A 9,344-nucleotide genomic window follows, 5' to 3' on the forward strand; every position below is an offset into this window, starting at 1 on the left:
GTTTGTGTGGATTCAACATAATGCTCAGCACGTAGCAAATTCACGTTTTGCTTCTGAAACTTTGTCCCCTCCCAGTGTTTCATTCCACATGTTGTTGGGTCCACATGCAGAGCCCCTGGCTGTGGGGTGCAGACTGGCTGTGGGGTGCAGACTAGATATGGGGTGCAGACTAGATATGGGGTGCAGACTGGATATGGGGTGCAGGCTGGATATGGGGTGCAGGCTGGGTGTGGGGTGCAGACTAGATATGGGGTACAGACTGGATATGGGGTGCAGGCTGGGTGTGGGGTGCAGACTGGCTGTGGGTGCAGACTAGATATGGGGTGCAGACTGGATATGGGGTGCAGGCTGGGTGTGGGGTGCAGACTGGGTTTGGGTTGCAGGCTGGGTGTGGGGTGCAGGCTGGCTGTGGGGTGCAGACCAGTGTGGTGTGCAGACCGGCTGAGTCACAGAGTAGAAGACGTGGTCCTACTCAAGAGGCTGCTGCTCTGGTCAGGGAGATAACAACTGTTTGAGCAAAACCCCAGCAACCTGTGAGGCAATAAAGACATCAAGTCTTGATGGGACTCTCCACAGAACAGTGGAGGAGAGCGTTAAAGGAAGAGGTAGTCATTTTAGTCAAGACAGGCTCCTGTTCTGGCACAAATCTGTTGTTTTTTGAAATATGAAATGTGCCGTCATTCTACTGGGATCTGCAGATCTGTCTGAAGAGAGAAGACCAGCGTTGTGTGACGTTGCACTCTGCAGACTAGTGTGGTCAGGGAGGCCCCCCAGAGAAGATGGGGGATCAAGGGGAGGTTGAAGGATGGGTGAGATTTGGTGAGGGGCAGTGACACAGAGGAAGATGTTCCAGGCCACTGAAATGGTTTCCAGAAGACACGGCCTTGAGCCCACATGAAGACCAGCTGTAACATGCTGAGCGGATTGGCCTTCCTAGAGGAGCAGCATACTGGGGAGGGAGCGAAAGACCAGACCAGAAACTGACACTAACCCACGGGAGCCCCTGGCGGGAGGGGACACCGACTGCCGAGAAGGGGAGACAGCCTGCGTCTCCAAGGATCGCTTCCGGGTGGCTCCGTTCACCTGTTAATATTTCTGTCTGAGATCTTTCCTGGAAAACTCTTATTTTATTATTAAACACCAAAGGCAAATGAATACCGAGATAATAATCTGAAAGAAACAGGAAATAAAAATTGAGAAATCATTTCTGTAACAACAGTATATTTCTTTCCTTAGGCAAAATATGTGAGTTGTTTTCTTTATTATATTTAATACATTACTAAATGCCCACTAGTCCTTGGAGGCTAAAAATAAACTCTTATCTTGAGTCATTTTTCTTATCTTTGAAAACTTCCGTGATAAGAGTATTTTCAACTTCTGAGTTGCAGGAACAAGTATTCTTAATAAAATTATATGGTACTTTCTTTCCTATCTGACTTCTATCTCTATTTATTGTTTTTCTTTTGACACTACTATGGCTGGATACTCTTAAAAACAAGTTGTACAGATTTTTTATTCTTATGTCCATGGAGCCCCTTCAAATGAAAGAAACTCTAGATGTTTCTTATATAAAAACAGAAGTACATGTGTGTATTTTTTCCCATTTTATCTGATGGCTAATATGGAGCGTTAGTAAATCAGTTCTGGGCATTTCAGAATGCAATCATAACAAAGTAAAATATTCTGTTTCTAATTCTGATATTTTACTTTTTTATTTCATGGCTATAAATGTAGGTGGTTAAGACGCTCTATTTATAAAGGTCTTCTTGAGTTGTGTACTCCATGTTATAAATGGCGTAGAAGGGTGGTTTTCTCTCCTTCCAGGAGCCTGCTAGGTGTACATTCTATCCTGCTTTAAGGGTGGTTTTCCGTGTGTTCTTCACGGCAAGTATAAAAAGGTAAAATGAAGTAGGTAGGCAGTTAAAGAAACACCACGGCGTCATTCTGATCACTGCGGTCAGTCAGGCAAAGACACCTAAGACAGTCTCAGCCCTCTGGGATCCTGGGAATCTCTGAGAGGAAAAGGCTTGAGTGCAGAAGTGGTGAATGCCATTGCCGATTAGAATGTGGCGGTTTATTACCACTACCTGGAGAATGTTTGGGGAATTCAGAGAGGCTGAGAGGCTACAGAGGGATACAAGTGATTCTAGACGTCTAACTATTCAGGAGGTGACAGGGCGAAGTTTGCATGTGTGAGGAGAGCGGGGGTGCTTTCCAGAGCTAGAGAAATGCGTCTGGCCTGCTTAGGAGCAGTTCCTGGGGACAGTGGGATAATCTGGAAATAGTGGACAAAAGTGGGAGTCAGATTACAGACATCTCTGAAATCTGGATTGAGACATTTTAGGACAGGATTGACAGTGATCAAGTCATTGTATGAAAAACACTTACCCATTGATTGTTTTCACTCATTCACAAACACACGGAACTTGACTCTGAAAATGTGCTGAACATGCTGTCCCATGTTAGGCGTACAGGATTTTAGAAGGAAGAGAGAGAAACTAAGAGGCCAACTTAGTTACCCAGACAGGAGAAAATAAAGGCCTGTATTGGCATCTGGGGATGGAAACAAAGAGGGCAGACTGGCTTCTGGGCTCAGGAGGTTTTTGAATGAACATTAGACAGGCCATTTTAACTGGACGGCTGTAGGGCAAAAAAGAAACTCCAGACTTTGAGCTGAAGGACTGGGAGAATTCTATTGAAAGAAAGGATGGAATTAGGTAAGGAGATCCAATTTTAGTCTGAAGAGGTCAGGTATCACCTTAAAGTAGCAGTGTCCTGTGTGCAGTTAGAGGTATAGGGGACTAGAGCTTCAATGAAAGGAACGCAGGACGGGAAATACAGATGGCAGAGTTAGTAACACTGTTAAAGCTGTTAAATCTAATTTAATGAGGCAACTGACTTATTTTCTGTAGTTGAAGATCATAGAGGCAAGAGATAAATGTCAGAGACGTTCACAACTGGATATAGGGGGTCATGGAAAGATGAAGAGAACATTAATAAGTGAAGAAATTGGAGGAAAATGGGAGATGCAGAATGTTTTGTGTGCTGAGATTTTCAACATTGATTTTCATAGACTTATCTAACAAAAAGTGTTGAGTGCCTACATTCTCCACAGTGAGGCAGGCACTATTTTAGACACTAAGGTCATGAGACTGAGCATGAAAGTCCCTGACTTCACAGAGGTTACCTACTATTGGTGGGGGGAGGCAAGAGAGAGGTTTCATGGTACAACACATAGATATTTTAATGAACGGACATTATGCAAGACGTTATGAAGATTCAGAATGTGGGTGTAACCCCAAAATGAATGCAACATTTTCCCTCTTAGTTTCATGATTCAGCAACCCCAATGACAATAAAACAGAGTCATTAAAACAAGATAAGGCTAAATGTGGAATGAACAGATCTCGAGGTGTACATGCCTAAGGCCCATCATCATCAGATATAATATAGCTTCTTTATAAGTCTATAAAATGCTCAAGTCCTTGAGAAAGGGGAAGAGGCAGGACTAGGTGCATAAAGCACGTTATCTTGAGGAGTGAAGCTGCTGGGTAGATGTTAACTACCACACACGGCTTTTTCTGAACTGTTAGAAAAGGACGTAATAAACAAAGGGAGCAAGGTCAGGAAGATGGACAACGCATACTGAACGCAACCAAGGGTCTCTCTTTTGCAAATATGCATCTTGCTTTTGCAAAGACAAGATGGATATCTTGGAAAACATCTTCTGTAGAAATAACAGGACCCTCCTCTACTAGTTAGACACGTGAAACACACACACACGCACACACATGAACACACACACGAGTGCACGCACGGTTTGCTCTCTGGTAACTGTTACCATTACTTGTAAGACTTCCCAAGGATTTTATGATAATTTCAGTAAGTGTTAAATGAGAATCTGAATAAATGCTTATTTGTGTAGCCAGGAAACATTTGGTAAGAACAACAAGGTGTGACTGTGAACCAGCTGCTGATCTGTGTGTGCAGAACCCATGTATATTTCATGAGTTACAAGGTATGTTGTAGGTCAAATGATTTCTGGAAAGACAAATGTAAGAACACTTTTGCTAGATGACGTGGGGGAGAAAAGGCATTTTGAGTCTTTTACAGTCTTATAATACTTTAAAATAGCCCTTATTCAATGAATATTCATCAAACCCTATTTATGAGGATTGGAGAAGGTGAAGAAAATAATAAAACAAGACTTCCAAAAATACCTGATGACAGCACAGATAATAGAAACTTACAGGAGTTGAGAGGAGGTGGAGAAGAACGAGATAGTCAAAGCTGAAGATTACATAATTTACAGTATAGTAACCAGTAGATGGTGTGTGTCATGGAAGATAAAGTGATTCCCATAGAGATTATCAGCTCATGCTGGACGAGGATTTTATTCTCATCTCCTAGGGAAGTGAGAGCTTCTTCATAAGGGAGGCTTTAGGAACAATTTCAAGCATGGAGCTTAGTTGAGCAGCCTGGGAGAGGTATCAGTGTTTGGCTGGAGGAAATTTCTCAGGCCCAACGGCAGATTCTTTAGACCAAATTCCCTAGTAGGCATGGAGAGATGAGGGCCAGAAACATTTGAAGAGCCAGCATATGGGGAAGCTAGAGACCAAAGGTAGCAAAACTCTTTATAATGTTGGTGATTCATTCATGGCCCTTTATTTTATGAGAATTAACACCTGGGTTATAAAGTTAATCATGTTATATCACTTCAGCATCTTGGAGAACATAATTTGACACAGCACATTAAAAACTTCTGGCAGAATGAATATATTACTTTGAGATTCTAGTATTCTAATGAATAAATATAACATTTAAACACATTCCCAAGAACTTAGCCTAGATTCACTTGATAAACCAGATAGACTCACTGTCAATGCATTTGCTCTGGCTGACTGAGCTAATAATAAGTGGTTACAACAGGCTTCATGCACATTTACTCAGCAGTCTTAGTGACAGTCTGAGTGGTACCTCCGCGCAGTTGGAAACCCAGTGCAATGAACACGTATATAAAAACTGCTACTGCATGTTAGAATTACATAATTTTATTTGGTTTTCTGTCCCTCTCTTGCTACCTAATTGCTGTATGAGAAGACATCATTTTCATTACAGCAAATAAATGGTATAATTATAACATCCTCAAATGAAATTTGTATGGCCTGAAGGGAATAATAAAAGCCTTTATAATCCCCCGTGCCCAAAGTGAAATATTTACACCAGGTGTAAATACAGCTTGGCAGTAACTCTTTAAAAAAAAGGGGGGGGGGATTTCCTATTCTCTATATCATTTATAGCAGCAACTTCCATGATTATTACTTCTTTTGGATTTAAGTTCATGGAGAAGATTCTTGAGGCTTGAAAATGAGCAATTTCTTTTGTATTCTAATTCTGGGCCAAAACATCCAATTTCACAAGTGTATATGAAGCTTCTTTTGTGATAATGAGAGATTTGACAACTTGAACGTTGAAGTCATCGCTGTTATGGAAATTTTCACCTTAAGCAAAATTCTCGATGAAGCAGCTCTGTCTGGACATTCCTCACCGTCTAAGCCTTCTCTTGTCCACCACCACAGCTTACTCCTTACGGGCGTTTTGGGTACATAATGCCTATGGCAAATCCAGTGATACATAGCAGCAGTTCTACAAATTAGGAATCCTTCTGGTTGCAAGTAATAACAGACCTGGGTAACAGCGCTTAAGTAAATAGGTGTTTATTTTGCTCAGGTCTGAATACGCTCAGGGCTGGCCGCTGCTGACCTTGCCGTAGAGGCTCCGCACCGTGCAGCTGAGGTCTGCGCTGTGTTCCCTGGCTCCTGTTTGTCCTGCAGCACCAGGCAGGAGAAGGACCCGTGCCACATGCCTTTAAAGCAGCAGCAATACCAAAATTACCAGGGACTTCATCAGAATCTCCCTGAAGAGACTTCTGGCTTCCATGGAATTGTCTAAAACTGTGTCACATGGCTGCCTAGCTGCGAGCAAAGTTGGGCACATGAGATTTTAATTGAAGTGGGAACGAGAGGAGGGGATTGGAAGTGAGCACTGGGGTGACCAGACAGGAGGGTCTGCCGCACTTGGAACGGGGTTTGTCACTGGCGAGGCACAGAGACTCTCAGGGTCAGCGGGGAGAGAGGATGGCAGGGACTGTAGCACCAGCGAAGAGGCTTCTTCCTCCGTCTCTGTACTTGTCCACTAGACCTCCGTATCGATCCCAGGGGCCCTGTGTTAACCCTTGAGGCTACTCTTAATGCTTCTTGTTTTTTCTTGTGATTTTATTTAATTCTCACGTATTAAATGATAGTAAAGAGAAACACTGAAGAAATCAACACACAGTATCTTTTCCTCAAAAAAAGGCTTATGTTTCCCTTTCTTTTAATCCTTATCATTTACATGCATTTCAATACAAATATGATTAATACCAATTTTTTTATCTTGACATTATTTCATAACTCTTTGCCTCAATGTTCATGTTTTGTTTTATTTATAATGAATGCCTGTACCGTGTTCATTGATTCCGAAAGGAGACAGCTTACAAGCCTTAGCCATTATGTGTCATAGAAGAGTCTTCGTGTCCACAGCAGCAAAAGGGCAGAGTCATGCTTGTTATTTTTCAAAGCTACTCTTTTTAAGCTGTCCCAGTTTGAGAAAAGTGTAACCATAATGACCCAAGGATCATGGATATTGTATGGATCAGTCATTCAGCTGAAAACTCTACAAGTCATCTTTGTATCTAACCATCCTAACCTCCTGTCTAAGAATTTAAGTGGTGATATGATCTGGCTTATTACATATAGACATATATATTTGTTTGTATGTATTTTATTATCAGCAAAGATGACGAAAATCCTTCAGAATTAGCTTTTCCCTTCCAAGTTGGTAATAATTCCCATGTTTTAAATAGAAGACTTAGCAAGTTAATGGGCCAGACCTCTGGGATTTAGGGAAAATAGGAAATGTGATTGCATTGCTCAAAAAAGTTTTAAAACCTATGTCGACTTTGTACATTCTTAGTGGATATTTAACATTTGTCATCTTAAGTTTTAATAATTACAACTTTTATTTCTGGCAAAAGTTCTAAATACAGTGTATTTTATAAACTGAAGTTTTAAAATTAAAGAAGCACACCACTTTTAAATATATCCAGTGGAATCTACATGCTTCTTATGTTTACTTGTCAAGTTAAAAAATATGCAGGAATTTCTGCCTTTCTATGTGGGGATCTCACATTGTTTTTCTTTATACTTGAATCTCTATGTTAATTCCTCTTTCATGGAATTTTATTCTAATGTAATGTATTCATAAAAATTTTGACATTTCTTGTGTTTGTGGTTGAATATTATGTAGTTTAGCACTATGGTCAGCAGTAAAGAGTATAGGACTGAACATCTTGAGTTTAAGTTTTGCCACTAGCCAGCTGAGCGACATTGGGAAAGGAAATTAGCCTCTCTGTGCCTAACTTCCCTCAAAAGTAAACAGAAGAGAAATGTCCTGTAGAGCTGTTGTGAGGATTAAGTGGATTCACATACGTAAACAACTCAGATGAAAGCCCGGAACACAGACATCCCTGTAGACTTTACTGTTATTGTTAGAGACAGAAGCCAGCACTTATTCTCTCTCTTTTTCAATAGATTTAAATGCTGATGAAACTTGTTTACATAAAGAGGTAGATGATAATAAGAGAACTTGGTATATATTTGTGTATGTTGTCCCTTAAATCTCCAAGTTACATGCCCCCTCCAAAAAAATCACATAGCAGTCTGTCATCAAAACTTTTTTTAGTGCAAGTGTTGGCAACTTAATGGGACCCTCTCCCGTTTTTGTTAAAAGCAAAGAATTCTCTCATCCTTCAAAACGTTTCTGGCACTGGAGTCATTCAGTGTTTCAATTCCTGGTAACTGTGCTACCAACGGCTTTACTAGACTTACCGAATAGCCACCATTAAAGCTGTTCCTCTTCCCTTAGCACTGCTAGATTTAACTCCATACTGTCAGAAAGGGTTGAGAAGATCAAAATATTGAAGAACATTTTCTGCTACATCTTGGCCAATACAATTTGCAATTAGCTTTATTACAGTAAAATTTACATAGAATGGGACTCATCAACTTTAAATGTACAGCCCTGTGAATGTCGGCCAACATATAAAGTCGCGTAAGCTCTGCTAAAGTCTTTACACACAGAACATTTCCCGGGCCCTTCAATGTTCCCTCAATGCCTTTCAGCAGCAATTCCCTCCCTGACTCCTGGTCCAAGGGCAGCAGTTACATTGTTATCATGTTACTTCTAGTGACACTGGGTAAGTACCTGGGCCAGAGATTGCTGGGTTATGCAGGTAGTGCGTGTTTAACTTCAGTTGCAAAGAAGCTGCCCAGTGTTTTTGCAGTTCCACCAGCTGTCCCTGAGAGTTGCTGTTGACAGTCCGGCCAACACTGGTGAGCATCAGCATTTTCTCCCTTTACCTCTTTCTTGGGCAGCCAGTGGCACCCTCTTGTAGCTTTAATCCGCATTCATCTAACCATTCTATGGTGTTGAGCAACTTTTCCTGTACTTATTAGCCATTGCTGCATGCTTACTTGCTTTAACTGACCTTTTTTTGCTGAAGTGTCTTTTCAAATTCTTCTGCTCATTTTTTAATTGGATTGCTTGACTTATTTGTTTTAAGAGTTCTTTCAAAACTACTATTTTATCATGTGCTTTCTGCATTATATTTTTTAAACATTATTTTTAAGCCTTCGAACTTCAGAGTGAGCTCCAGTAATCTACAAAAAACTCCCTTCATATTTCCCAGTTTAAGGGCCTTTGTCAGACCAATCAACCAAATTATACTTTATGTCAGAAAAAAAAATATGACCTCATTTTCAATTCTAACAAATATGTTAATGTGGGCCCCTGTGCTGGCCACCTCACGCTTGAATTCCCATTTTGGATAGCCAGATGAGGCTTAGACATTTCTCACAGTCTGGTATCTCTTGAAGAGGAAAAAAACCCAATACGTGCTCTCTCTCAATGTTTCCGACCTGTGCTCCTTGTTTGCTCTCACAGGATTACCCTCAAAGGCAACGCTTTTTGGGGGGTAAATTGTTGGGAATGGAGGTACTGGCAGGTTAACACAAGTATCCTTACTCTCAACCCAGTTAATAGTTATTTTTGTATTCAAAATATTCCAACACAGGTTAGAACACTTCATCTCAGAATCCTTAAATAACTCTGTGTACAACTGGGAAAGAAAAGAAGCTTTTCTCAGTAAAAAAATTACATATACATATTTTTTTGAGACAGAGTCTCACTCTCTTCCCCAGGGTAGAGTGCCACGGCGTTACAGTAGCTCACACAACCTCATAGTC

Source organism: Otolemur garnettii, unplaced genomic scaffold (assembly GCF_000181295.1).
Source record: "Otolemur garnettii isolate 467f Iridium unplaced genomic scaffold, OtoGar3 scaffold00034, whole genome shotgun sequence".
NCBI classification, from domain to species: Eukaryota; Metazoa; Chordata; class Mammalia; order Primates; family Galagidae; genus Otolemur; species Otolemur garnettii.